This window comes from Eschrichtius robustus, chromosome 2, assembly GCF_028021215.1.
Source record: "Eschrichtius robustus isolate mEscRob2 chromosome 2, mEscRob2.pri, whole genome shotgun sequence".
Lineage (NCBI taxonomy): Eukaryota > Metazoa > Chordata > Mammalia > Artiodactyla > Eschrichtiidae > Eschrichtius > Eschrichtius robustus.
Genome location: NC_090825.1, coordinates 125294040 through 125321898, shown reverse-complemented (window position 1 = coordinate 125321898; position 27859 = coordinate 125294040). Strand labels below are relative to the sequence as shown.

The following is a 27859-nucleotide window of genomic DNA, read 5'->3' as shown; positions in this document are numbered from 1 at the left end:
GGCAGTATGGGAAGAATCATGGGTCTTGGTGACTATGAATGAGTAAAGTAGAGGCAAAGGAAGAAGACAGACTATCAGGTTTTCAGCTTGGGCTACCGGAAGGGGTGGTGCTGTCTGTAACTAGATGGGGGTCCAAGAGGAGGAGTGAGTGTAGGGTAGAAGAGGAAGTAAATGGCACTGTGAATAGGGAGAGTAGCTCTGAGATTAAGTACCTGGGGAAGGTTGGAAGGAATGAGGAAATGGAGGATTTGGCTTAAGGAAAAAAAGAGATGTTTCCCAGAGATTGGAGGAGGGATGGGGGGAGGGTAACACCAGTGATTAAATCAGATGTGCATAAAAGTACATTGATAATAGGTATCATGTAACATGCCCTTGTCAAGTATTATCTCATTTAATGCTCATGGTGGTTCTATGAGACAAATTCTTTGAGGCTTACATAAAGGCCAAGTAATAAAGGTTGCTTGTCCAGGGTCATATAAAACCTAAGAGCAGAGACCAGATTTAGATTCAGAGTCAGACTCTAGAATCCACTCCCCAAACCTTTTGCTGCCAGTTGTCCAAGGACAGGGAGGGCTGTGATGCATGCAGGAGTGAGGCTGGGGTTAACTCAGGAATAAGTAATAGGCTGAGAGAAAAATCAGGGAAGTGGCGTTGGGGAGGAAGGAGAGGCCAGAGTCCTGTGGGGTGAGTTGAGGATTGAAGGAAAGAAGTCGTCCAGAAAAATCGCTGTGGGAAAATATGTTGGGTAGAAAAATGAGAAGGGAAAATGGAGGCCTGACTCAGAACAGCATGGGGATCTGCTCACAGGGGGGCAGAGAAAGTCATTTGAGGTGAAGCCTGGAGACACATGGAAGGCTTTCGTCCTCATCACCAGGGCAGCCTTTTAGAGTTCAGGGAAGGAGTTTCCAGTCTCTCTCCTGAAGGCTGAACATCGCTCTTTCCTGAGTGGGTAACTCTGAGATCTGGATCTGCTTAGGGTGCAGTGAAGTTGTGGCTCTCTGTGGGTCTGAGAGGCAGAACAGACCAAGATTCAAACTCAGCTCCTCCACCACTGGCTGTAGAGCCAGGGGCCAGGAATCCTTGTGCCTCGGTTTCCGTAACTACCCAGCACCCACTTCAGAAGAGTGTTGTTAGAATTAAGTAAAGTTTCTAACATAGGCTGCTGCAACTTCCCTAATGTATACATTACATCCTGAGAACTATAAATGGCTATACCAAATAAAGGGAAAAAAAGATTCAAACCATGGCTATTGGTTATTGGTTTAAAGAGAATTATGTTCCAAAAACTCTATATAAGCTATTGAACTTTAGGCATTATGTAGATATCATATATCGCTATTATTACTTGCTATAAGCCAAGTAATGATTTATTTTCTAGACCCAGCTCATTGGGTTAGCCTTTTGCTTGTCCTTTTGCCATCTCTCTCATTCTGTTATTCACTTTTCACTGAATGACACCAGTTTACACAAAGTACTTTTCACTTACATTATCTCATTTCATTTTTAAAGCAAACCTATTAAGTAGATGCATTTATTACTCCCATCTTATAGATGAGGAAGACTGAGGCCCACATACAGAAGGTGATTTCCTCAAGGCCCCATGAATTTTCTACCTCCAAAATCTTTTTTTTTTTTAATGTGAAAACTACTCTGCCAACACCCCTCAAAAAACGGCTGTGTTGATAAAATAAGAGAGGTGATTATGCCTTGACCACGTAAAAAGTGCTATAGTAGGTTGTGGGGTTTGGGAAGCAAGGACGGAGGACAGAGGAAACCAGGATGACCTGGCTTGGAATCCTGGCTCTGCCTACTTGGGCAAGTCACCTAACCTCTTTGAAATTCCATTTCCAGTTACTTATCATCTCTAATCCCTTAGCTTCTGAAAACATATAATAATCATTTTTACTAATGGAGTTGTTATGAGGATTAAAAGGCATAGTGCATCTGAGCATTGATCCTAGCCTAAAATACACTGAGTTAATTATGAATTCCTTCATCTTTTATTTCATACAGTCTCTCGTTGGTCCACAAACCACCTATTTATCTTTAATGCAAGGAGGGTCCGTCCCTTGCCAGCTTGTCATAGATGTAGTAAAATCCCCTAAAGATTTTAGGAGCTTGGTCTAGTGGTTAGAAAGCAGAGCCTGAGTCACAAAGTCTGTTTCCAAAGTGAGTCACTTTGTAGCTAGCGTTTTGCCTCAGCAAGAGTCAGCTGGGGAAGAAGGGAGACCCGTCAGTGGGGTAGGGGTTAAGGATGGGACTTCTGCTTTCCATGGAGAGCAGCTCTGTAAAGACCAAGTGGTGTTTTACTGGATGAATTATTTCAGTTTATCATTGCTTCCATTGTTTACATGTTACCGGCTCCTTTCTTTTTACTCCTCAAAAACTTGCTCTTTGAAACATCAGTGGTACTTGCTGTGTGCCCCTGGCCAGGTCTCTTCCCCTCTCTGTGCCTCATTCTCATCTGTTAAGTGATGGGATTGTGTCTGACATCCTTAAGGTTCATTCTTCTTTGGCATTCAGACCCTCTGGGATGGGGAATGGAGACTCAGGTGTGTTCTTTCTGTGCCAAGGAAAAGAACATGACATGATCATCTCACACCCAGCTTTTCCTGGTCCCTGACACATCATCCTGTAATTTTTGACTGGCTCCCAGGGCACCTCATGCCAGACAGTTATTTTCCATCCTCCCTACAGCTCTGCCATTCTCCTGGCATGAGGAAAATGGTGCTGGTGCTAGAGAGATTTAGAATTTTCAGGGGGACAAAATACCCCAAGGGCTGCTTGCTTCTTTAAGCCCCCAGGTGATGGCTCAGGAGCCAGAGGGATGGCTTCAACCTGAAACAAAACCATTCATCAGGAGTCATTTCCCATTTATGGCTGGTTGTTGTGGTTACTAAACAGATGGACATATATGGAATTGTATTTTCCCCTCTCTCTCAAGTTTTTAATAGTGAGGTGGGGCCATTGTAGGATTAGCTTAGAGCTGTGAGTCACTGGGTACAGGGCATGTTCCTATTTGTCTTAGCATTTTAGTATTATTATTGAAGTGTGTGGGGCCCTGTGGATACTGAGCCCTAGCTCCACCACTTCTTCTCCTCCAGACGGCCTCCGTGTTCCCATATGCATCACGAGCATGATGAGGAACAGCTACGTAGACATTCAGTAATGGAAGACACGCCTGTTGAAGTTAGGCCAGAGTTCTGCATACCTGACCAGTTTGCAGGCTTATAGTAGTTGGAAAGATTGGAGAATTTTCAGAAAGGGGAAAATGGAGAGAACATTGAATTGGGAACCAGGAGTTTAAGCTCAGTTATTAACCATTATATAAATTTGGGTCAATGATTTCACTACTTTAAGAGAGCAGGGTGATGGGGAGAGGTAAAGAAAATAAAGTTCATCTAGTTTGCCAGAACCAATTAATTGGTAGTTGCTTTCTGATGTGGCATGCTGAGAATTATGGGGCATGATTTGGGCTCCAGGGAAGAAGACCCCCTAGGAAAGTGACAGCACTGGGACTCTGTGTGCAGAGCTGGGTTCAATTAGCAATGTCCACCACTGGCTCTAGGGGCAAGAGTGTCAGGGGGTGTCAGCCATTCAGGTACTAGATGATCTCTAAAGTCCCGTTTAGCTCCAAACATTTCATAATTAGAAATTAAAGAAAATAAACTTGTCCCAAATCTGTCACCACTTCAATTTTGTCAGTGGGACTTGATCACCAGGGTATCTAATTGTCAAATATAGCTATATTACTGGAAAAGTGAATGTCTCTGGGACTTTTGTTATATGCACAACACACATTAGATCTGAATAAGATTCCAAATAAGAACTATAAGAACTTCAAGTCATCATAAAAGAGATGTCCTCTACAATTTTCAAGGGGACTGAACATAGGATGGATGAACAGCATGTGCAGTTTTAGAAAAAACTGTGTTCCTAATACTTACTGCTTTCATATTATAAACTTCAAAACACAACCTCCCCACCTCCCTTTCCCCGAAACCCCTTTCAAATCTTGACTCATGTCTGGGGCATGTGTTTAGAAGGCATAAGAAATATTGCCAGTCATAAAGCTGAGGCAGCTTTTTGAGAAGAGTAAACGATGTTTGGATGCAGAGAGGGGTTGCTGGCGTGAAAGAAAGTGAGGTAGGAGTCTTTGGTAAACACAAACTCTAATAAACCAACTAAATTTTTGGGCTGCTAAAAAGCTGAGCTAATCTTCGGCTAAATTAATAGACATACAATAAGTGTAAAATTTCTCCATACTCTAACCTAGCAGATCTACTTATGGACAATTATACTCATGTCTGAGCATCACGTGATCAGGATGGCGAGATATTTGGAACCACGTGTGATTGTGCACAATAGGAAAGTCAGGGAGAAGAGAACTGGGGAACCAGAGTTTTATTAGGGTTCCCTCTGGGTGTCTCCCATCTCAGCTGTCACCGCTCAGCCCCATTTCCTCCTTCTACAGTTGGGATTCCTCCACAGTGACATAGGCCGGGTTTTCTGGGAAAACAGACTTTAAGATGGAGATCAGTTTGGAGAGTTATTCAGAACATCAGCTGTGGAGAAGTGAAGGAAGTGGGGTGGGGTCAAGGGAAACGTTGGGCTGCATTGCTCTCACAACAACGGCCTTAGCCCACCCACCACGTGGGGGTCTGGAGCTGGGAGAGCTCTTCAGAATTGTCCTGGATGGAGGCACAGGAGCCAGGTGTTTCTACTCTAATTAGCCAGTCGCTGGATGTGGGCTGTCTGCACCTGGAGAGGGCATAATCATGCTCAAGGCAGTTCCCTTAGCTCAGAGGAAAGACTCAGCTGTGAGCCTCCAGCAAGCAAAACTCATGGCATTTGGGGGAGTAAATGCAATGTATCAATCCTGAATCTGGTGGCACATTTGGTGGCCCACCACAGCATCCACTGCAATGAGGCCAAAGACATGGCTACCAGTAGCCCTAGATTTATACTTTCCTAGCCCTATGACTTCAGAGAGAAAAGAGTCTCAATTCTGGCTTTAGTTTTAAAAAGTCTTGGAGAAGACTGGGTTGGCTTGGGTCACCAACTCTGGCCAGACGTTGAGGAATTATGATTGGCTGATTTTGAATGTGGTTGACCATTATGGCAAAGTGGATGAAACTGGTTAGCAGAGGAAAGGGTGACAGCACTACTGTGGGGAGCAGCCAGCTTTTGTCACGTTACCTGTCCTGGGAATGAGGGAGCTCATTGGCTCTGCATAGCATTAGAAGGCAAAAAGAGAGTGAGTTCAGCTCCGTGGAAAGTTAATTCTCTTTTAGTAATTAAAAATGCTTTCTAGGGCATTCCCTGGCTGTACAGTGGTTAGGACTCCATGCTTTCACTGCCAAGGGCCCAGGTTCAATCCCTGGTCAGGGAACTAAGATCCCACAAGCCGTGCAGCATGGCCAAAAAAAAAAGGCTTTCTGTGGGGAAGAAGCTCCCTAACTAGAAACATTCCAGCAAAGGCTGTATGCCTCTCTTTCCAGTACTCCGTAGAGAGATTTTTTTGTATTTGGATCACATCAGAATTAAATGAAGAACTTTAAAACGATACTGATTGCTGGGCTCTGTTATGAGAAGTTCTGACTCAGGAGGTCCAGGGTGAAGAGTTCATTCCAGGACTCTTGTATGTTTTTTTTTTTTTTTTTTAAACCAGCCGCTCTTTTTAAAAAAATAATAATTAATTAATTAATTTATTTTTATTTTTGGCTGTGTTGGGTCTTCGTTTCTGTGCGAGGGCTTTCTCTAGTTGCGGCAAGCGGGGGCCACTCTTCATCGCGGTGCGCGGGTCTCTCACTATCGTGGCCTCTCTTGTTGCGGAGCACAGGCTCCAGACGCACAGGCTCTGTAGCTGTGGCTCACGGGCCTAGTTGCTGCGGGGCATGTGGGATCCTCCCAGACCAGGGCTTGAACCCGTGTCCCCTGCATTGGCAGGCAGACTCTCAACCACTGCGCCACCAGGGAAGCCCCTCTTGTATGTTTTAAAATCTTCCTATTTGATTCTCATACGCTGCCAGGTTTGGAAATCCCAGAATATGAAGCAGATATTAACAAAACTGCTCTGTTGAATTGTTTGAAGCACCAGAGGGAAGTACAGGAGGCAGGTAGAGACAAAGGAAGTGAGTTTGCTTGTCCACTCTGTCACCCTGTTCTCATAAAGATGATATCTAAGCCATCTATGTGGGACAGAATTTAAAATCCACTAGACTAAAATTTTAGACTATCTTCTAGCTCTAAAAACTCATTGACCCCATGGATATTCCAGGTAAAATAAAGCAATAACTCTGCTCATTGTTCTTTACTGTTTCAGATAATTTTGGGCATTTCTGAACTGAGACTTACTTGGTGAAAAGAGGTTTATTAGATCTGTCTTATTTGTAAATGTTTCCTCAGACTTGCATAAGGCACAACTAATTGTGGGCCCAGGAGTAAAGAAAGAAAAGCGAGTTACCTTCGGAAACTTTAGAGTTATGAACGGTCTCTTCTGATTCAGCAGAGGAGATAATTTGGGAGTGACCGAAAATATTTTTCCTTCTTTAAAAAAAGTGCATGCTTGCATAATACTGCGAGGGAATTAAAAAAACAACAAAAATCTCTTTTGAAACTATTAAGCTGTTAACCCCTTGTCTTTGATATCTTCCTGTCATTATCAAGGTGCAAACAGAGATTTTATGCAGCTCTACATGGGTTTATGCAATCTATTGTTTTATTTTTTCCACTTGGCATTATTTTATATATGCATCTTTATGGCTCTTGTAGTTCTTTCTTTTATGGCTACGTAGTATTTCATTGCCTTAAAGTGCCATGGTAGACTTTATCTTACTCTAATTTGGGGTATTTGGGTAGTTTTCATTTTGTCAGTATGCATTTGGGTGGTTTCCATTTTGTCACAGTGCATTGCATTGCCATGTACCATCTGGTACCCGTCCTCACCTGTAACTGCCCCACTTCCAGAATTCCTAACTTTGAAGCTCCTTTCCCTGACTACAGATTCTCTCTGGTCACTATTGTCATGTAAGGTTTTTGGCTTTAGTACATAAGGATTGCTCAAGAAATATCAGCTATTATTATAATGACTGTGATGATAATCATGATTATTGAATTCAGGGTCAGTGTCTCACTCATCGTTGCCCAATTCACTACCCAAGAGTGTCTGACCCACAGACATCATCCCATCCCAAAGTTATTTGCTCAATGAATGGATGATTTTAATATTAATTATTTTTATCAAATGTTCTTTCTCATGTTAAATAATAATCCATTTTACCTTTTTTAATATAAAAATATCACACTAAATTCCTGGAGGACAGAAAACGTATCTTATTTTTCCTTTTATTCCCAATACCAGTCTGATTTCTGTCAAAGTTTGATAGAGAATTTTATCAAAACTCTTTTTGATGGTTTCTGCTTTCCTTTACTGTGTTAGTAGTTTTCTTTGAATTTTTCCAGTTTTGTTATGATAGGATAAACTATATTTAATCACAGAGAATGAGAATAATTTTCTTACTATATGGATGAATTCTATTTGCACAGATTCAGTTTAGAATAGTCTCATAATAAAACAAATTGCTTATAACAATTTTGTTATTTATGAACAGGGAGTTTCCTAAACGAAAATTTGAAAGAAAAATTTCCTTAACACCAATTATCTTTTTGTAATAACATTAACAGTTCTTTAAAAAATTTTCCAATTTTCTCTTGGTTTTTTAGTAAGTTTACACCTCTTTATTTCTTTCTGGTCACTTTTGGTCATTTTTAGTTTTGTAAAGGCTCAACCATGTCACTGTAAATTCAAATATATTAGCATGACACTGTGAATAATACAAACACTAACTTCTTAAGGTACTTTTTCCTTAATAAGTAAGGAAATAAGTAAAGTAGTAATGCATGCATGTATTTAAAAAATTCAAGATATAGTTTTTAATGAAAAATAAAAATTCTCTGCCCTACATATTCATATCTTAGCTCCAATTCCCAGAGTCAACCACTTTCAACTCTTCTACCTGTAACCTCTATTATCTATTTCAGTATTTCTGCATAACCTACTTATGCTGCCATTAGTTTTTCAGGTAATCTACATGTGTCTTAGTTCTGCTCTGTTCTCACTCTTAGAAATCCTGGTACCCCAGTTCCTGGGTGGTTGGTTCCACAGCTGCCCCCTCCTTCCAAGATTTTGTGGGCATCCCATGTTGGAGACTGTCTTCTCTTCTTTTTGTCCTTGTTGACTTAGTACTTTAAAAAAATATCTTGTCCTATCTATTTAGTAGGTGTCAGGAGGATATAGAGATAAAGCATATTCACCACTTGCCATGCTTAACTACTAGTCTCTAATAACTTTTTAATGAACTCAGATAATTAATAAATTAATTAATCATGATAAATAAACTAATCTCAGTGCTCAAAATTCAGAAGGTATAAAAAGTTTTAGAGTGAAAACACTCCTTTTACCATGGCCCCTGGCCGACCAGTTCTCTGCAACTAATGTCAATGGTTTCTTGGACAGCCTTCCAGAGATACATTATGCATGTATGTGCAAATATATGCATGTTATTTAGTCCCTCTATACACAGAATTCTGCACACTTCTTTGTTCCCCTCACTTAGCAGTACGTCTTGGAGAACATTTTTTATCTTTATATAAAGAGTTTATTTTTTAGTGGCTACATAATACACCATGATTTATTTAAGCAGTTCCCTGTTAATGTTCACTCATATATTTTCTAATATATTGCTCTCATGACCAGTGCTGCAGTAATTAACCTTGTTTTTTTGTCATTTTGTAAGTCTGTTAATTGATTTGTAGGATAAATTCCCAGAAGTGCAGTTGCTGGGTCAAAAGTACACCCATTTGTCATTTTGTTAGAGTCTGTTAGATTACCCTCCAGATAAGTTGTACAACTCACATTGTTCATTTCGGCAAAGTTTTAATGTGTATTTTTCTCATTATGAGTAACGTGGGTCATCTTTTCATATAATCAAGAGCCACTTGAATTTCCTTTTCTGTGAATATTTCATCTATTCTTTGCCCACTTTTGTAATGAGTGTTGTTCTTTATCATTTTTCAGAGGCTCTTTATATGTTAAGGAAACAACATGTGGTTGATCATATGAGTTGCATTTTTCCCAATGTGTCATTTGTCTTTTAATTTTGCTCATAGTTTATTTTGCTGTGTGGACATTTTAAATTTTTATGTAGTCAAATCAATCAAACATCAAACCACAGAGGATTTTTTACAGGCCTTGAAACCCAATGGAATTTGCCCCTTGGGTTTCAGACTCGCTTGGGACCAGAGACCCCTTTATTCCTTCCCATTTCCCCCAGTGGGAATGGGAATGTCTATCCTATGCCCATCCCTGCATTTTGGAAGCAGATAACCTATGTTCTAGTTTCACAAGACCACAGATAGAAATTTTGTCCCTGGATGGATGAAACCCAGAATCTCATTCAGGCTTGATTTGAATAATTTAGATCATGAGATTTGGGACTTTTTGAATTGATGATATTTGGATGAGATTTGAGACTTAGAGTTGATGCTGGAATTGATTAAGACTTTAGGTGATGTTGGGGTGGAATGAATGTATCTTGCATGTGTGATGCACATGAATTTTGAGGGGCCAGAGGATAGGCTGTGGTGGGTTGAATAGTGTCTCCCCCAAATTCATGTCCACCTGCAACCTCAGAATATGACCTTATTTGGAATAAAGATCTTTTAAGGTGTAATTAAGGTGAGGGTTGAAATGAGATCGTACTGGATTAAGGTAAGCCCAAAATCCAATGAGAGTTTCCTTATAAGAGACAGAAAAGGAGACACAGAGACACAGAGAAGAAAGTGATGTGAAGATGGAGGGAGAACTTGGAGTGATGCATCTATAAGTCATGGGACACCAAAGATTTCTGACAATCACCAGCAGCTAGGAAAGAGGTGTGAAACACTGCCCTTAGACCCCGGAAGAAATCAACCCTGCCAACACCTTGATATTTTAGGCTTCTGTCCTCCTGAACTGTGAGAGAATAAAGTTCTGTTACTTTAAGCCACCCAGTTTGTGGTAACTTGTTATGACAGCCCAAGGAAATGAATAAAGACTAACCTGGAGTATAGGAAAAGGCAGAGAGCTGGCAATGTATGGGAACACTGAGGGATGATGGTTAAAATCATGGCAATTTATAGGTTCACTCATTCGACAAATATTTACCCCCCGAAACATCTGAACTCCTCTTTGGTGCATATCTTGTATATACTGGGATGAATCAGATATATTTATTACAGTATGCTCACATCCTGGGATGCCTAGGTTGAGAAGGGCAAAAAGATGAGATGGTGAATCTTAGGAAATACCGTAAGTAGAGCAAGCCTGAGGGAAGAGTTGAGGAAGGAAACAGAGAAGTGGTTGGGGACACAGATGGAAGACTGTGAAGGAGCTTTATCACTGAGGTCAAGAGGGGAATGGTTGGTGGTGGAAACTGCTGAGGGGGCCATTTGAGTTGGGAAGCCTTTTGGATTAGACCGTTGAGGTCACAGATGTCTTATAAGAATGGTGAGAGCCTTGAGAATCAGAGTTAATGTGTTAAGGTGCCATTTTTTCAGAATCTCAGAACTAATATCTTCCTCATAGGTTGTCTTTTATTATCTGTTAATTCATCCCCCCCCAAAACATGGGCCAATACTGCACCAGGTATAGGTGTACAATGAGGAACAAGAGGGCGTGGTCCCTTCCCTCTTGGAGCTTAAAGTGCATTCAAAGAAACAATATTAACCGATAAAATTATGGAAAGTATTATTTTATTTCACCTGCAACAAGTGTTATGAAGGAAAGTGCATTGGGAACATATGAAAGGCCAATCTTACCTAATTTTCTGGGGGAACTGAATGAAGTAGCTTGTCATGAGAGCATGTGGCATATCTTATGCTTAATATGTACCAACTGATACTAAAAGAAGTCTAACTTTTTGCTTTAAAGCTGAAGAAACTTAGGCCCAGAAAAGTTCAGTGACTTGCAGTGTGTTGTTAGAAAAGCCAGGATTATAATTTAAATCTTAGTCCTCTTTCGTGTTCTTCTCTAAAGTATACTAACTCCCATAACCACACAAACACACGCACATGCAAGTACGGATCTCTATCTATATCCACATCTATATCTATGTCTCTGTATATACATATATGATGTATCACTTATATTATTAAAAAGTATATTTTATGAAATGAGTCAATTTAAATTTTGGATTGCACCCATACATGAAGAAAACATTGTATATAATCCTGTCTCTTTACCTATATTGTCATTGGCCACCCACGTTCTTTCTAGAAATGGATGAGTTATACATCATTAATTATGGAGTGGTTATTTTATCTGTGGCCTGGGGATTCTCAGCTCCTGAGCCTTTAGGAAATACTCCAGTGATGCTGTTACCTTTGTTGGGGGTATCTGTGTCACAGGCTTCCCTGCAGGGCTGGAGAGGATTTTCATGGTGAGAAAGTTTTATTTACTTGCACAGCCCTCACCCCTGGCGACTCTCATGGCTCCAGTGCCAGGATGTCAGTTATGATGCTCTCTGCAGGCCAGCCAAGGGCTCCTCATACTCAGTGAAGAGGTCTGCTCTCAGTAGCATTTACAGCCTCTCCTCTGAGTTGGGGCCACTCAGGAAATCCATGTTTACGTGTACAGACAGTGCCTTCTCTTCACTGTAATGCTGTTCTGGAAAAAGCAGTTGAAAAGCAGATTGCCAAACAGCAGGTTTAATTTTCCCAATAATGTTATCATTGGTTCTTTGTTGGTAACCAAGGATTCTGCATCAAACCAGTCAAGAGTAGGACCAAAAGTAGGTCTGAAAAGCAAAGGTACAGCTGTCAACCACCACTAATATTTGAGGTTAATACGTTATGCTTACTTCCAAATCTGGAAAAACAATCATAAATAGATTGTGTCCGTTGATTATTGCAAGGGGCATCTTATGCTGTAAATAATACATGCAGGACATGAAATTTAACCTATGTCATTAGGCTGACAATATTTTTCTTACTGTGGAAAGGGAGAAAGCAAATGAATTTTGGGACCAGGTGCATCGAGTGTGAATCTTGGCTTTATTACTTCTAGCTAGATCACTTGGGAAAGTTAAATAATCTCTTCTGAGACTTTTTTTCTTCCTCTGTAAACTGGGAATGATTTCTACACTAAGGGAATATTATGAAGATTTCAAGAAAGTAAAGAATGTAAAATACCTAGCACAGTGCCTAAGTATTGTTGACATTCAACAAATATTAATTTTCTTAACTCTGCATTTTCCCTTAATTTATCAAATGTAGAGTGTCTGGAGGATGGTTTGAATGAGTCAGATCTCTGACAAAAACTACTTTGATAATTTTGAATGTCTTGTGGGAAAAATATTTTTAAAAGTACTAAGCCAGTTGTTTTTTTTTTTTTATCTCAAGTTACCCCTAACAGTTTCTACAGTTTTTGTAGCCCATGGTTAAATAATACATAATCTGATAGGAAAACACTGTTGATTTGCAAAAAGAAAAAAAAAAACATGAGAAGGAAAAAATATTTCTTGAATCTGGGTTTTACATGTAAAGAGCCAAGCCAGGAAAGTCACAGCAAAGATTATTTATCTACCGTGGATTAGAAGGATGGAAATAAGAAATAAGAGCAACTCCTGCCATACGAGGGCAGGGGTGGGAGGCATGTGGAAATACCCCAAAAGGTTTAGGAGATAGCAGGTAATAGATGCTAGGAAGTGGCATGGGAAGGATGTAACTTCATATTTGGCAAGGTGCATAGCACTTATGTCCATGCGGCAGGACAGTGTAGAGAAGCAATGCCAAAGGGGGATGCCTGGGTGAGTGGGGTGGGTGCGGGAGGAACCCTGATCACTTCAGCTTGGTGAGAGTTTCCTGGGGCCCCAGAGAGAAGTGTGAAAGAGCTGAGTGTTTTGACAGACCAGAGGGACTGTGGTTGGGCTGAGAAGGTCCTAGACTGCAGACATCTTAGGATCAGAGTCCATAGTCAATGGACATCAATAGTGGAGGCCAGTGCCATGCCCTCAAATCCAGTTTGGGGAATCATATCCAGCTGATACCAGTGGAGGGTGCCCAGAGTCTGGGGCTAAGAAGGTCAGTTAGGTTCTGGATTCCAGCCTCCAGTTTTGCTATTCCTCACTCCCTAACCCAAAGAAGCCATGCTTGGGAGCTACCCCCCTTTCCCCCAGATGCCACTGCAGGACAGAAGGGGAGTGGAGAACCCTGAGTGGGGTAGAATAGTCCTGATACGGAAATTGAAATATGCATTGCTTCAGCTTATACCTTGGTGGTAAAAAAAAGTCCTAAGTTAAAAAAAAAAAATTAACTAAATTTCTGAAAAAAGTTTTTTGGAGGGGAGGAGCATTTAGAAAGAAAATTAAATTCTGTTAGAAAAATAAGGAATTCCCTGGTGGTCCAGTGGTTAAGACTCCAAGCTTCCACTGCAGGGGGTATGTGTTTGATCCCTGGTCGGGGAACTAAGATCCCACATGCTGCACAGTGCGGCCAAAAAAAAAAAAAAATCCATTCCTGGCCATTTGATTTCTTGAGTATAATCTTTATACCTGCTCCAAGCATAGAACTTCATTCCTCCTAAGCTGATCAGCAAGAGGAGGATGTCCAAACCCTTCATGAGTATAGTGCATAGCATCTTTTAGTATGAATGCCTGTTTACTTGCCTGTCTCCCCCACTAACACGAAGGAACCTGAGGCCATAACTGTATGCTGTTCATTTTCCCCAGTTTGGATAGGACTTGGCATATGGCAGGTGCTCAATAAATATTTGTAGAATCATTTAATGTCACTGGCTTTATTGCTGACACATGAGATGTGCCTTTTTAAAAACAACTGGTAGGAATCTTTTGCATGACCAAACTGTACACAAATGCATCTATAAACAAATATATTAAAATTGAACCAAAGTCTCATATTAGGAAGGCTGAATTGAACGGAGCAAAGTGACCATCTTGTGTAAGCAATGAAGTTCCTAGAAATCACAGTGCTTTTTACAGAACAAGATTGCATATTACTATGTTAAATTTAAAATTAAAAAAAGCATTCAAGCTGTGCTAAATCAGATGTCATCTTATACTTGATTCTAGTATAGACCAGAATTGTAGGAACCAACAAGTATAAAATAACTAATTATTAAAATTCAGAAAGTTCTGTTTACTAAATATAAGTGCTTTGCAAAGTACAGTAGGCAAACTAGTGGTGGAATATGGATAATTTTAGAGGCACATAAACATCTTAATAGTTGTTTGTGTGTTTTAATGAGTATTAGAAAAAATATGACCAGCACAAAAGCCCCATGATATCACAAATCTTATTGCTTTGGGTGAAGCTAAAGTAGATATCTGAGTATAAGAGGTGTGTTGATTTGAAGAACAATGTGAAGTAACGAGTAGCACAGGAGGTACGGTTTTGGCAAAAAGCACGAAGGAAGCACTGAGATCACAGAGGTTTGGCATGCCCAACATTAACTGTTTTTATTTTTAAAAAATTCAATTATTTCCCAGTTGGTTTATTTTGAAGTAGGTTAGACAGAGTGGATGGATTGCCTGCTTTGTAGTTTCCTGGTTCTCATCAGGGGGTAATTTCCCCTGGTGGAGCAAGTCAGGGAGCTAGAATCCTCATCTCTTACATGCAGAGGTTGGACTGAGCCAACAGTTTTGAGACTATATTCCTTAAAACTAGGGTTCCATACTTCCTGATTTGCCCAGGGCAGTCTCAGTTTACATCGGTTGTCACAGCATAGTTATTAATGGAGTCTCTTTTCATGCTCAAAAGTGTCCCGGTTTGGCAATATATCATACGGCCCCTTTACTTGGAGCCAACTCAAAGCACTCCAAGCAGTGGATACAGGGCTGGGCATTAAGGAACATGAGCAGGCATTGCTCAGGAGCCCCTATTTCACATGGAGCAGTTATACTTTTATATGGTAGGGTTTCGCATAAGATCTCATTTGGGGGACAAAAAGAGGATTATAAAGATAACAAAAACAAGAACTAAAACTGCATCACAAAATGAGCTTCAAGTTCCTTTCTCCCTCCAGCTCAGTTTGACTGAATTCAGTGTATTCAGTCCCTGAGGGGCTGTCTGGAGATCTGAAAGTGAATGAGAGTGCAGTGATTTACATCACTGTGTGCAAAGTCTCAGGAAACAGCAAGCTAACTTTCCAGTCCACTGTCAAGGAGGAGAAATAGCAGAGCATTGTAGTGTTGGCTTTTCTCTCCTAATCGCACTTCTTTTGATTCTAGGTGTCGCCAGCACCAATAGACTGAAGACGTCTGCAGAACATCAGGGTTCTTCCTTCACAGTTAAAACTCAGGTAACATGGCTTTGTGAGATTAAGATAATCTTAATCTCAGGACTTCTTTGATATTTCACATTTCTTTTTAAACATCAGTATATAAAGCTGTATTTCATAGGCCACAGGGGATAAAAATAGGGTCATGACAACACAAGACAATGTGTCTCTGGCTCTGCCTCTGTGTCCTCTCTATGGAAACATCAGTTGCTCTCAATTTTTTCTGTACAGTTTTAGGAGTCCCTGAGAGGTGTCTCCCATGTAATCCAGAGACTGGCTCTCCAATTGGCCAAATGGGGTCTGCCATTTCTCTTGTTGTGTTGATGTCTGGTTGCTACTGTCCCTGCTGGTGGCAGTTACGCTACCAAGAGGGCCGGGGTGGAAAGAGCATCAGCATATGATACCAGATTCTGCTCACACAGAGTCATCATACACAAGTACAGAGCTTGGACTCTGGCTTCAGGTGGCCTAGAACAAGATCCTAGCTTTGCCACTTGGTAGTTATCCAACTTCTCAGGCATCAGTTTCCATGGGGGAAACAATGATACCTGCTTGACTGGGCTGTTTAAAAGAGACGATTGTGTAGAGTTTAGTACTTTGCCTTCATTAACCGTTAGTTATTTCTCTTATTACTACTATTGTTTTGAATCACTCCCTCCACCCTTTTCTGGACCACTTCTCAGAATACTTTTTAGTGTCTCATGTAAATAAATTTCTGACAGACCTGCCGCATAGTTCTTTCCCTTGAATCCTAAAGAAAACACAGCTGACGCTTAAGCTATGTGTCTGCAAATAATTGATTAAATTCCAATCATTTAGAAGTTGAGCTAAGTATTTAAAAAGGTACTTTATTACATGTATTATATAAATTAGCTTATTTATATTATTAAACAAATGATACAAGCACATGATATAGTTAGGCAATACAAAAACATTTCCAATGAAAAACGTACCTCCTCCTGTCTCTAGATCCTCAGTCTCACTGCCTTGAGGCAACTGACTTCAGCAGTTTCTTGCATGTTCTCCCAGAAGTTTTTATGCACATACGCTGATGTACATGTGTAATTGGAATAGGTCTGGGTTTGCTCCGTGATTTTAGTGTAATAAATGTCTCAGTTGCCAAGTATGAAGATTGATAGTAAGTGAAATCTGTCATGCTTGAGGGATTTGCCTTCCTTAGGGTAGTGTAAGACTCTTAGGAGGTTAAAGCCTATGGGAAGTGAGGAAGGCTGGGTCCTAATAACAGTGCAGGCGCCCACCATTATGACTCCTGCTGTGGCTGCTCCGTGCTGCTGGCCATTACTGGTCCTCCGGATGGGTTTGGAGGTGGCTGTCATACCCTTTCTCTGCACTGAGCCAGGCTCAGCTACAGAGACCCTCCCTGCTTCTCTCAGGAACACATGGCTTAGGGTCTATGATCCACAGACATTTAGCAGTCAGTATTCCAGAAAGTTATCTGTAAAAACTTCTGAACCGCTACAATATTACTTAATCTCAGACAAGCTATCTCTCAGTTGGAGCTTTCCTACTCTTTAATGCAAAGCCTGAGCTTCCATCCCTTCTGGAAACACTCAGAAGTATCCCCTACATGCCTAGAAAGGGCTGGTGGGATTTGTCTTCCCTAATCCAACAACTTTTGATTTTGGCTGTAAAACCAAGAGCTACTGACAATCCTGTAGAGCAAGAGTGCCGTAAAATCCTGTCTGTGTGAAGAAAGATGTATTAGGAGCAAGGAATACAAACACAGAGAGAGTTATTCCCTTCAAGTAGTTTACTGTCTAGAGTAGAAGAAAGACAAATGAAAGATTTTAAACAGTGTGCTAAGCATCAGCGTGAAAGGATGCACAGATACAGTGAAACAGTGGAGAGCTCTAAATTAGATTTGGGGAACATCCTGGAAGCTTCGTGGAAGAAGTGATGCATAGGTGCAAAATTTTTAAAACATCGTTTAAAAATAAGGCATTTTTGTGTAGCGTGAAATGTTCAGACATCAGTTATATAAACTCGAGCTGGAATTCTGGGCTCTACCATTTGTCAGTTGTATGACACTGGGCAGGTGATATACACATTCTTTTAAAGTTTTGTTTCATCATCTATAAAATAGTGATGAAAATAATACCGACTTCATTCTGTTATTGTGAAAATTAAATAACATAAAGCACATACAGTTCTTAATCTAGTGTCTGGAACATATTTACTATTCAGTAAATAACTATTCGTTATTACTTTTATTGTTATTATTTCACACATTAATCAGTATGTGATCTAATCAGATTTTCTAAATATTTGGCCTTCTCTGTATTCTCAGAAATATTACAGAAAGGCTTCATTCTTTTATCAGAGGAGATTTTGGGGTAGAGGTCACAAAATGCACTTGGGTGTATGAGGAATCTACGAGAAGGTGCCAGAGAGGAGGCTGTGTGGGACCCTGGGTGAATGCCAAACAATCGGGATTTTAATCTGGAAACCTCCCTGTAATTTGGAAATGACTCTGGAAGCCAAGGTGGGAAGGGGTGGGGCTGCTCTGGGATTTCAGCATCCCTAACTACTTCAAATCTCTTCTCAGCTTGAGTGCCCTGCAACATCAACAATGAGGCAGGCGCCTACCCCACCTTCTCTGGATTATCTTCTCCATCTCCAGAAAAACACAAACAGAATGGAAGGAAGGAAAAGGCACAATGGGCAAAACATTAGGAAACACTTTCCTTTTAGAGTTCCTGGCAGCGAGCAAACTTTTCTGTTTTGGGGTACAGTTATTTGGACATTTAAAATATCATAGGGTCATAGAAGGAAAGCTTTATGGAGATCTGACAAGACCAGTCCATCTATTGATTTTATAGATGAGAAAACTGAGACCCAGACAAGTCCACAGAGGAAATGAAAAGAATCAAAGTTGATGAGCTCTGGAATCAATTATCTGAGGGGTTTCTAGAGGGAGAGAGCAAAAGGCTGACTGAGGACCAATGGGTGGTAATGTCAGGGGACACATTTTGTTCAATAAAGAAGGTTAATAACTTTCAAAGCTTCTCAGAGATAAAAAAAGGATACCTTGGGAGGCTAGGCCACCACCTAATAGGAGTGTTTCAAAAATTGTAGGGTGGAAGTGGTGAAGAGAGAAGAGCAATAGTGGGTCTGATGACCCTCTAAGAATCCTTTCAACTCTGAGCTTCTAATGTGTTTAAAAGCAGCCGAAGAAGGTTAGGATCCTTTTTACTTGGTGATCCAGTAATTTACATTTCAGTAAATTCAGTACATTTCAGTTACTTTCAGTAAATACAAATAAACTTACCTGTATTTCTGGCTAACCCATGTTCTAGAGGTGGGAAATAGTAAAGAAGGGCATTTGGAGTTGAAACACTTATTGTCTGTATGCTTTTAGGAAAATCACTGGCATAGTCTCTGTGTCCTCATCTGGAAAACAGGCAGTTGTGTTGACTGAATAATGTAGCATATGTGAAAATGCTTTGCTAAATTGCTGAAATGATTAATAATATTTAAAGATGGAAAATAGCAGTGACATATAAGACCACACAGGTTAAGACTTCTGTATGCTGAAACTATTTATACAAATAATGATTTTCTTTCATAGCTAATTCAGGGCATAGCTAGAATTTCAAATGATTCATGTCTTTTGTGTGTGTACAAACCAGAGATAATCCCCAGGTTTCCAGGTGAGAAGTTTTCTCTAGCTGGGAGGGAGCTAGGCAAATAGGTCACCTTACAAGAAAGGAACTCTTGTAATCAGCTCTAGGATGGCCAAAGTTTGTTGTGGCAGAAACTTCTTTAAAGTCTTTATAGTTAAGTTGCAATTTAGATTATCTTGTCCAACAATCTGGAGCAAAAATCCTAGCTCCACCACTTATTAGTTAGGATAACCTTGGCCAAGTTATTTCAACTCTTTGAAAGTAGATATCCTCATCAGCAAAACATAAAGGTTTTAGAATAGTGCCTGGAACATAGTAAAGTTTTAATAATTATAAGTGGTTGTTATTATTGTTGTTGTTGTTGTTTATTTTATTATTAGAAGTTAGTGCCCAGAAAGGAGTCAGGACTTGTCCAGGGCCACACAGTGAGGTGTACACTATGAATAGAATCCATTTTTTTTCCTTGCAGATTATTTCTTTTTTCAATACAGCCCCTCTGCTTTCTAGCTAGCAATCTGTGTTCATAGATTCAGCTTGTAGAGGCCATTAAGCTACTGATCAAATTCCACAACCCTAACCCAACTTCTCCCAGCTTCCACTTGTACAGCAACAGTCTCAAATCCTACTCAGACTTGTCAGCGCAGCTTAAGTCCGGCCACCTCCATGAAACCTTCCAGTATGTTGCCCAGAGAAATATTGACAAACCCCTACTTGGAAGCAGTGATCTTAAAGCAAGTACAAGTCCTTTTGCAAGACCTGTCACTTCCCCTCTCTGGACTTTTATTTCCCCAGTTGTAAAATGAGAAGGATGTAAAAGAGTCAATAAAAAATTCACTGCTGACTGGGGGCTGGGCAATGTGCTAGATGACAGAACAAAAGATGATTTAGACCAGCTCCCTGTGCCCAAAGATTTTATAGTTTACTGCAAGAGACAGGAGAGGAAATGTGAAGTTATATGGACTGTTATAAAAGTCTCTGCTCCCCAAGCAGTAGACTCTTAACAGAGATTTGAATAAGTAGGTGGGGAAAAATGAATGTACCAAGAGTGTGGGGAGTTAGAAAAAGTGGTATTCAATTTAGGTCTTCTTAACAGGGAAGGAAAGAGGAAAGGAAAGAAGGGTAAACAGCATGTACAAAGGCTCAGAGGTATCAAGGAGTGAAATAAAGTGGTTAATTATGGCAAAACGTTTTGTGTGCTGGGGAAAATTTAGGGAGGGCAGTGATGGCAATAGAGGAAGTAGAGGAAGATGAAATTGTAACTGGTCTCTTGTCTCCCTCATTAGACTATTGGCAAGGGGAGGACAGAGATCTCAGTCACCACTCCTTCCTTTTTTGTTTTGTTTTGTTTTTTTTTTTCCAGCAAACAGGATGTGAACAAAAACATTTGTTGAAAAAACCAAAGGAAAGAATCATATGCCATGAGAATTATATGCCATGCTATGGCATTTGGACTTTCTCTTGTCCAAACAGGGGCCCTGAAAAGTTGTTAAACAGAAATAACATAATTAGATTGGGTCTGTGGAAAAGATGGGTAGAGGACAAAGCAGGGTAGGGGACAAATAAGAAAAGATTGAGACTGGAAGTAGGACAATGTGTCAGGAGACTATTTCGCTCATTTGGGAGAAGAAGGATAAGGCTCTGAAATCAGTGGAGGTAGATGAAGAGAGGAAATTAAAAAAAAAAAAAAAAAAGAATTGCTGGGACCTGGGAGCTCGCTGGTTGTGGAGAGTGAAGCAGGAACGAAGCCTCAGGAATTACTGAGATTTCTTTCATTGGAAGTTGGTGAATGGTATTCTGTTTGCCCTTTTGGCTAAAAGGTACTAGTGAGTCGTTTAGGAAAATATGGCCTCGTAGGCAGTTGATATCTAAATCCCTTCCAGGTCTCTCATTCCAACCTGTTCTACCTAATTTCAACTTTGCACTGCCATCTTTCTGGTAAATGTTAATAATACATCTCACCTGGACTACTGCAGCAGTCTCCCAGCTGTTTCACCCACATTAATTCCATTCTCCGCGCAACGGCCAGAATACTTCTGAGACAAAAATATGATCATTTTCTCTTTCCTTAAAGCACTTCAGTGGCTCCTCATTACAATGTATCATTCACAGTGTCCTAGATACAATCAAAATTACTAACATACAAAGAGCAGGAAACTGTTGACTCCTACTTGAGAGAAAAGGCAATCAAAGGAGACTGACTTTGAAATAACCCAAATGTTGGACTTGGCAGACAAAATTTTAAAGCAGCTATTATAACCATGCTCAGAGATGTAAAGTTAAGTAATTATTGTAATTAATAGACAAATAAGAAATCTCAAAAAAGAAAAATACTATAAAAACTGAAAATTCTAGAGCAGAAAAATGCAGTATCTGAAATAAAACATTTACTGAATTGACTTAACAGTGATGAGAGATGACAGAAGGAAGAGTCAGTGAACTTGAAGAGAGAGCAGTAGAAATAATTGAATCTGAAGAAAAGAGAAAAAGACTAAAAATAATTTAATACAACCTTTGCAACTTTTAGGGATCATATCAAAAAGATGACTATATAAGTGGAATCCCAGAAGGAAAGGATTGAGAGAATAGAACAGAAAAAATCTTTGAAGAAATAAATGTACAGATAAATTTACAGATTCCAGAAGAACAGTAATCCCAAATAGAATAAATACAAATAAGGCCATATCTAGGTACATCATAGTCAAACTGCTGAAAACAAGAGATAAAATCTTGAAATCTGCCTGAGAAAAGTGGCACATTCCATAACAGAATAACACTACATATCATCTCTGACTTCTCATTGGTAGTGATGGATTCCAGAAGAGAGTGGAACTACATCTGAAAGTGCTGAAAGCAAGGGGAGGGGAGTGGGGGAAACAGACAAACAAACTTCTCAACTTGGAATTCTACATCACTAAAAACATCCTGCAAGAATTAAGGTGAAATAAAGATGTTTTCAGATAGAAGAAAACTAGAGAATTTATCACCAGCAGACCTACACTTCAAGGAAAACCAAAAGATGTTTTCCAGGCTAAAGGGAAATCATACCAGACTGAAACATGGTTCTTCCAGTAAGAAAAGAAAATATCAGCAATGATAAACATGTGGGTAAATATTTTTTTAGAAAATCATTTTTCTTCTTAACTTCCTTAAAATACATATGACTATTTAAAGCAAATATTGTAACTTTGAATTGTGGAGTTGATAACATTTATGTATGTAAAAACTATAATAACTATAGCATAAAGGACAATGTTAGGGGTGGGTAAATAAATGTATATGGTTACAAGTTTCTCTCATTTAACATAAAGTAACACAATATTAACTCTAAGCAGACTGAAATGTTAAAAATATATGTTGCAACCCCCTAGAGCTACCACTTGAATAATGAAAATAAAATAATAATAATGCAAAGGCATATAGCTAAGAAGCCAATAGATAAAATGGAATTCTAAAAAAAGAGAAATATTAAATTATCCCTAAGAAAATCAGGAAGGGAAAAACAGAAGAACAAAAAATGAATGAAGCAAATAGAAAATAAATAGTAAAACAGAAGGCCTAAATCTCCATCAGCATGTTGACTCCATAAAGACAAAGACCGTATTCATTTTTGTTCATGATTTATCTGAATGAGTAGGTGAGGGAGTGAGTGAATAAATGTATGCTCTGAGCAACAGCTCCTGCAGTCCTGGGGTCTCCTTGATGACTTCTTGTGATAAACAGGACATATTATACATTTGTTGATGTTCTGCTCGCCAGAAAGTTTTCAACATTTTGGGTTTGTAATTCTTTGGGTAACTCCTTGAAATGTATGGAAAGACACGGGCTAAAAGTTGAATTGGATAATCCTTTATATTGAAATCCCACAAATCCACTTGTCAAGAAAATCAGTCCCATTTCTCTACATGGAAACCTGGCTGTGGACAGAGTGTTGCCTAAGGAGGCCCCCCAGGATTTGGTGGGTTACTTTGGCTTTTACTGTGAGACATGACTGTTGAAAACTGATAACAAATAATTTGATTATATGATTGATTTTGATTTGGAGGGGATTCCAGCTGTAGGGAAAGTAGAAAGTCTCCAATCAAGTTCAAGTATTTCATGGAGTGAGAATGAGAGGCAGAGGATTCTTCTAAGGACCAAAATAGTCTAAATTTTTCTGAAACAACGTTTAAGTATTGATACTTGGAGACTTTTGTTTTTAGTACCCCAAGGACCTCTTCTTTGGAAGATAACTCCTAACTGATGAGTTTCCACTGAGGATACAGTTTTACTATCAAAAGTGAGGGGTGGACTGAGTGACTAATACATTTAGCAACTATTTGTCAAATATTGATTGTGACCACTTAAGATTTTAATTTTTTCTCAGCTGGAAAAAATTATGCTTAATGGGGGAACTCACTTTAACAGAAGCCAGATATAGTATAAAGAGGAACAGATTGGGAATGGGGGGATGGTCCTCATTCACCAGTTATTTATATGATGTCTGCTTTCTCAAAGGAATTTTGGGATTCTGTAGGAGACCTGAGGTCAGAAAACCTCACTTTCACTCCCACTCTGCCACTTAGCAGCAGGTTACCCTGAAACAAACCACATGGCTTCTCTGAGCCTCAGTTTCCTCCTCTGTAAAATGGAGAAGTAATAACACCTTTTCTACAGACCTAGGATGAAATGAGAAAATAGATGTGAAACAGTGAAGTGCTGGATGAGTATGAGAATAATCACAACCAAGAAGAAAAATATAAAGAGAAAAATTACATTTTAAATGTGTTTGCCTTTTTACTTTTATGGGGCTTGAGACAATACTAAATACCTTGCATGTTCACTTTGATGTCTTCTATAATGCTTTTATTAGTAATAGTGCCATGTTAAACAGCAAACCAGTCAGTAATATACCCAAACACATAGGGAACTAAATATACAATCAAGGGAGTATTTAAAATCAATAGAAAAAGAAGGATTATTCAGCGAACAGTTTGCGGAGGCATAAAGTTCAATTCTTACCCTTATAAATTCTATGAGAATACAAAATTTAAATACAGAAATGAAATCATAAAAGTACTAAAAGAAAATATTGATATATATTTAAAAAATCTTGCTTGGAGTGAGGAAATTCTTTCAAAGCAAGACACAAAAACCTAGCAGCTATAAAATGTGTGATTCATTTACCCATATAAATGCCTGCTAGGCAGAAAAATAAATTGCAATACATAAGAAAGATGATATGCTATTTTTTTCTGTTAAAGAGCTATAACAAGTTTGGAAGAAAAACAATGAAACTGGTTAAATGATATGAACAGGAAATCCACAGCAAATAAATAAAATGACTTCTAAATTTATGAATATGTTCAACCTCATTCATAATTAAAGAAATGTAAATGAAAACATTGAAATGCCATTTTCCCACTCATAAGGTTAACAGATATTGAAAAGAATGGCAGTATAGCAGAGATTCATCTTCATATGCTATGTGTGTGAGAGTACAGTTCGGTGCAGCTTCTTTGAACAACAATTTGGCAAAATCTACCAAACTTCTAAATGCCCTTCCTTTGGACAGCAAAGATGTACGTACATGATCATTTATTATAATAGTTTTTTTTTGTAGTAGCAAGAAACTGAAAAAAAAAAACCCTTTGTTGTTCATTAGTAGAAAACTATTAAAAATTTATGGAACATCTGTATAGTAGAAAAGCATGACACCATAAAGAAAGAATGAAGTAGAACTTTATTGTAGCTCTAAGGTATATTGTTACGTGATTAGAGCAGAATCCTAAACAGCAGGTATGGTATGTGCCCTTTGGGTTATAAAGAAAAAAAATTTTTTTCTGCGTATTTATATTGGTAGTCCCAAAGGAATTAAAAGGCAACTGCTAAACAAATGTTCTTTAAATGGATTAATTCACTTGCTATAATCCATGACATAGTAGGCTCTGGCTGCCTGTGAGGAAGCCATACTTTTCAAGGCTGGAATCTCCTTTCAGCATTCCTCCTCATTAATTTTTAATATGCTCAGACGAAATATTCATACACACACACGTGTGTGTTTGTGTGTATATATGTCCCTTTAAATAATGAATAAGGAAGAAAGGAAGAAAGGAAGGAAGGAAGGAAGGAGGGAAGGAAGGGAGGGAGGGAGGAAGGAAGGGAGGGAGGAAGGAAGGGAGGGAGGGAGGGAGGGGAGGGAGGGAGGAAGGAAGGAAGGGAGGAAGGGAGGAAGGATGAAAGAAAGAAAGGAAAGAAAGAAAGAAAGAAAGAAAGAAAGAAAGAAAGAAAGAAAGAAAGAAAGAAAGAAAGAAAGAAAAGAAAGAAAAGAAAGAGAAGAGAAAGGGAGGGAGGGAGGAAGGGACTTGGTCTAGCAACATACATGGTTAGAACCTTAAGATACCAGATATAATTATGCCCAAGGGAAAACTTTTGACTCAAAACTTAAAAATTTTGAAAAATTTTTAAGCAGAGATTGATAACAGTTAAGACCAAATAGAAATAAAAAGTGTGCCTCATGTGTTTATTTTATTTAACATTTGTTTCTCAAGAACATTTATTTCCTTTTTAATGGTTATGCCATTTTAGTAAACTCTATAAAACATGTTATTCTCATTCTTGGTTACCTACACCTTTAGGAACTCTCTCCATCTGGACAATGAAATTGAAGGTAATGCATCACCACTTACCTTGCTCATGGTTAAAATACCCAAGAGAAATCCTGAGAATATTTTGGGCAGAGCTTTCCGTGGAAACAATTAGATAACATTAGCAGACAGCACACAATTTGAAAACTATCAAGTATGGAAATATAGACAAATTTCAATAGGTGTTATGAATAGTAGGAATGGAGTTGGGATCGCTGTGGGCTGCAACCATTGGCTGGGTTTTCATAGAGGACTTGGCAATGAAAATAGGACTTGGAGTAGTTGGGAAGAATTTATAGAGAAAAATAACAATGGAAAGGCGGGTCAGGAGCACCAGCAAAGACAGAAGAAAGGCACAGGATGTGCCTGAGACCCAATAAGGAAATTCAAATGACTGGAGTACAGACTGTGAGTGAGGAAGGCAAAGCAGGTATGATAGGCCAGGCTCAGGACTTGCATGCTGAGGAGAGATGTAGCCATGTGGAAGCTATTGGAAGTTCTTGTGTCTAGGACTGACATGAAGAAAGTGTGTAAGGAAGATTAGCTGTATGATGGGTAGATTAAGAAGTGGAGGGACCAGAGGCAGGAAGAACCATTGCAAGGGTATTGTAGGGCTACGACCACAAGGAGAGAGCCAGGAGTAGGCAGGCAGTTCTGGAACAGACACTACCACGATGATTTTCAAGCTTGAGATGCTGACCAAGCCCTTCAAAGGAAAAAACATTTCTTATGGTTCCCAGTGTTGACATGTTTCTTTTAGTATAATGTTATCTACATGTACACAAACATAAACATAGGAATACGTTGTTCATTTTATAGCTTGTATACAACTAAAATGACAAAAATAAAGTTATAAACTAAATGCAAATAAAATGACAAAGTAACTACAATTTAAGTGGACAAATTTAATTACATATGAAGGATAGTCCTGTTTGGCTGAAAGGAATTCACTGCTTACACCTGCTCTGACAAGGTCCTTTGGAGTTTGATTTGTCTGTACTTACTTGAGCCTCAGATCTCCCATCACAAGTTTTCTATTTGCATTGTTGCAAAACTTTTGTTCCATGAAGTTCTGTGATGTCATTTGCCTTTCACTTGCTGTGAACACATCACTTATTCATTAAGACTTCTTTTATTTTTTTCATTACCCACGACAGCTAAATAGTATTACTTGAGGCCAATGCCAATTTGCTTCTAAACACAACAAATACAGGCACTTAAATCTCATAAATAGTAATGCAGGTGACCCAAGTATTAAAAGTGTTTGAATGGTTATAAAAGTCAAAGGAAAATTATAACATTATCATAGGATGCCCAAGAATTTGTGGATCTCTGAGACTCCACTGAGAAGTAGAATACCTATAGAAAGGTTTCCTGGGCTTATAGCCTCTTTCTAAGGGAGCTGCCTTTTCTAAGCCTCTGCTACTTAAGTGACCATGTCCTGTGCCTTATCACCCATTGGCCTTTCCCCACCCCTACCCTCTCTGGCCACTGTGGGTTGGGTCAGGAAGGGAGGGTGCACTTGAGCCAAGGATATGCAATCCACTGGCTAGTCAGTAGCCAGAAATTTTTAGACAGCAAAAAGAGAGTTGGCTGTATTTCGTCCCTCTCACTTCTTTCTCCCAGATATGGAGAGAAGTTGCCAATTGACAACACATATGAATGCAGAAAGGTGATGTCACATGGGGGCTAGAGACCTATGTTGCCCATGAGCAAAGTGAAGTTATGGGGAAATGGACACTGTGAGCATTCTGAATCACTCCTCAGTTGCAAGTATCAACAGATCCAGCACAAGTTATGTTAAGCAAAGAAAGGAAATGTCATTGCTCCAAGATGGGCAGGTCAATCATTTCACCTGGACCAATTTTCTCTCCTTCCAGTGGTTCTACTTTCCTGTCTGATTGCTTCATTTCCAGATACCACGTGATGGTAAGAAGGAAAGTGGACACACCTCTCCACCAAACAATAAAAGTCTTCTTGTATCTCGTTAACTCTAACCGAGTCTATAGGCCCATCCCTGAAGAAATTTGTGGGACCTCAAAAGTCTAATACTGTTATTCACGTGCCCCATCCTGAGAGTGATAAATGGTGTTGTCAGATCTTCTTAAAGTACATGGACTGAAAACGGGAGCGTGTTCCCCAGAGGAGGACTAGGAGAAGGATGGAGGGATGTTTGGCAGCATCATTACTTATCCACTACACATCTTTTCTCTGCACCCAGTTTCTTTGTAAAATGATAATAGTAATCCTGCTCT

At 39.4% G+C, this 27859-nt stretch overlaps 1 protein-coding gene across 1 annotated transcript in view; it reads left to right on the top strand.

Moving 5' to 3' along the window:
• Nucleotides 1-27859, top strand: part of HTR4 (5-hydroxytryptamine receptor 4) — a 394426-nt gene that overhangs the window by 83683 nt on the left and 282884 nt on the right. The window contains exon 3 of the mRNA XM_068536142.1: nt 15288-15358. The gene's annotated coding sequence lies outside the window, so the exon portion shown is untranslated. The remainder of the gene's footprint in view (nt 1-15287; nt 15359-27859) is intronic.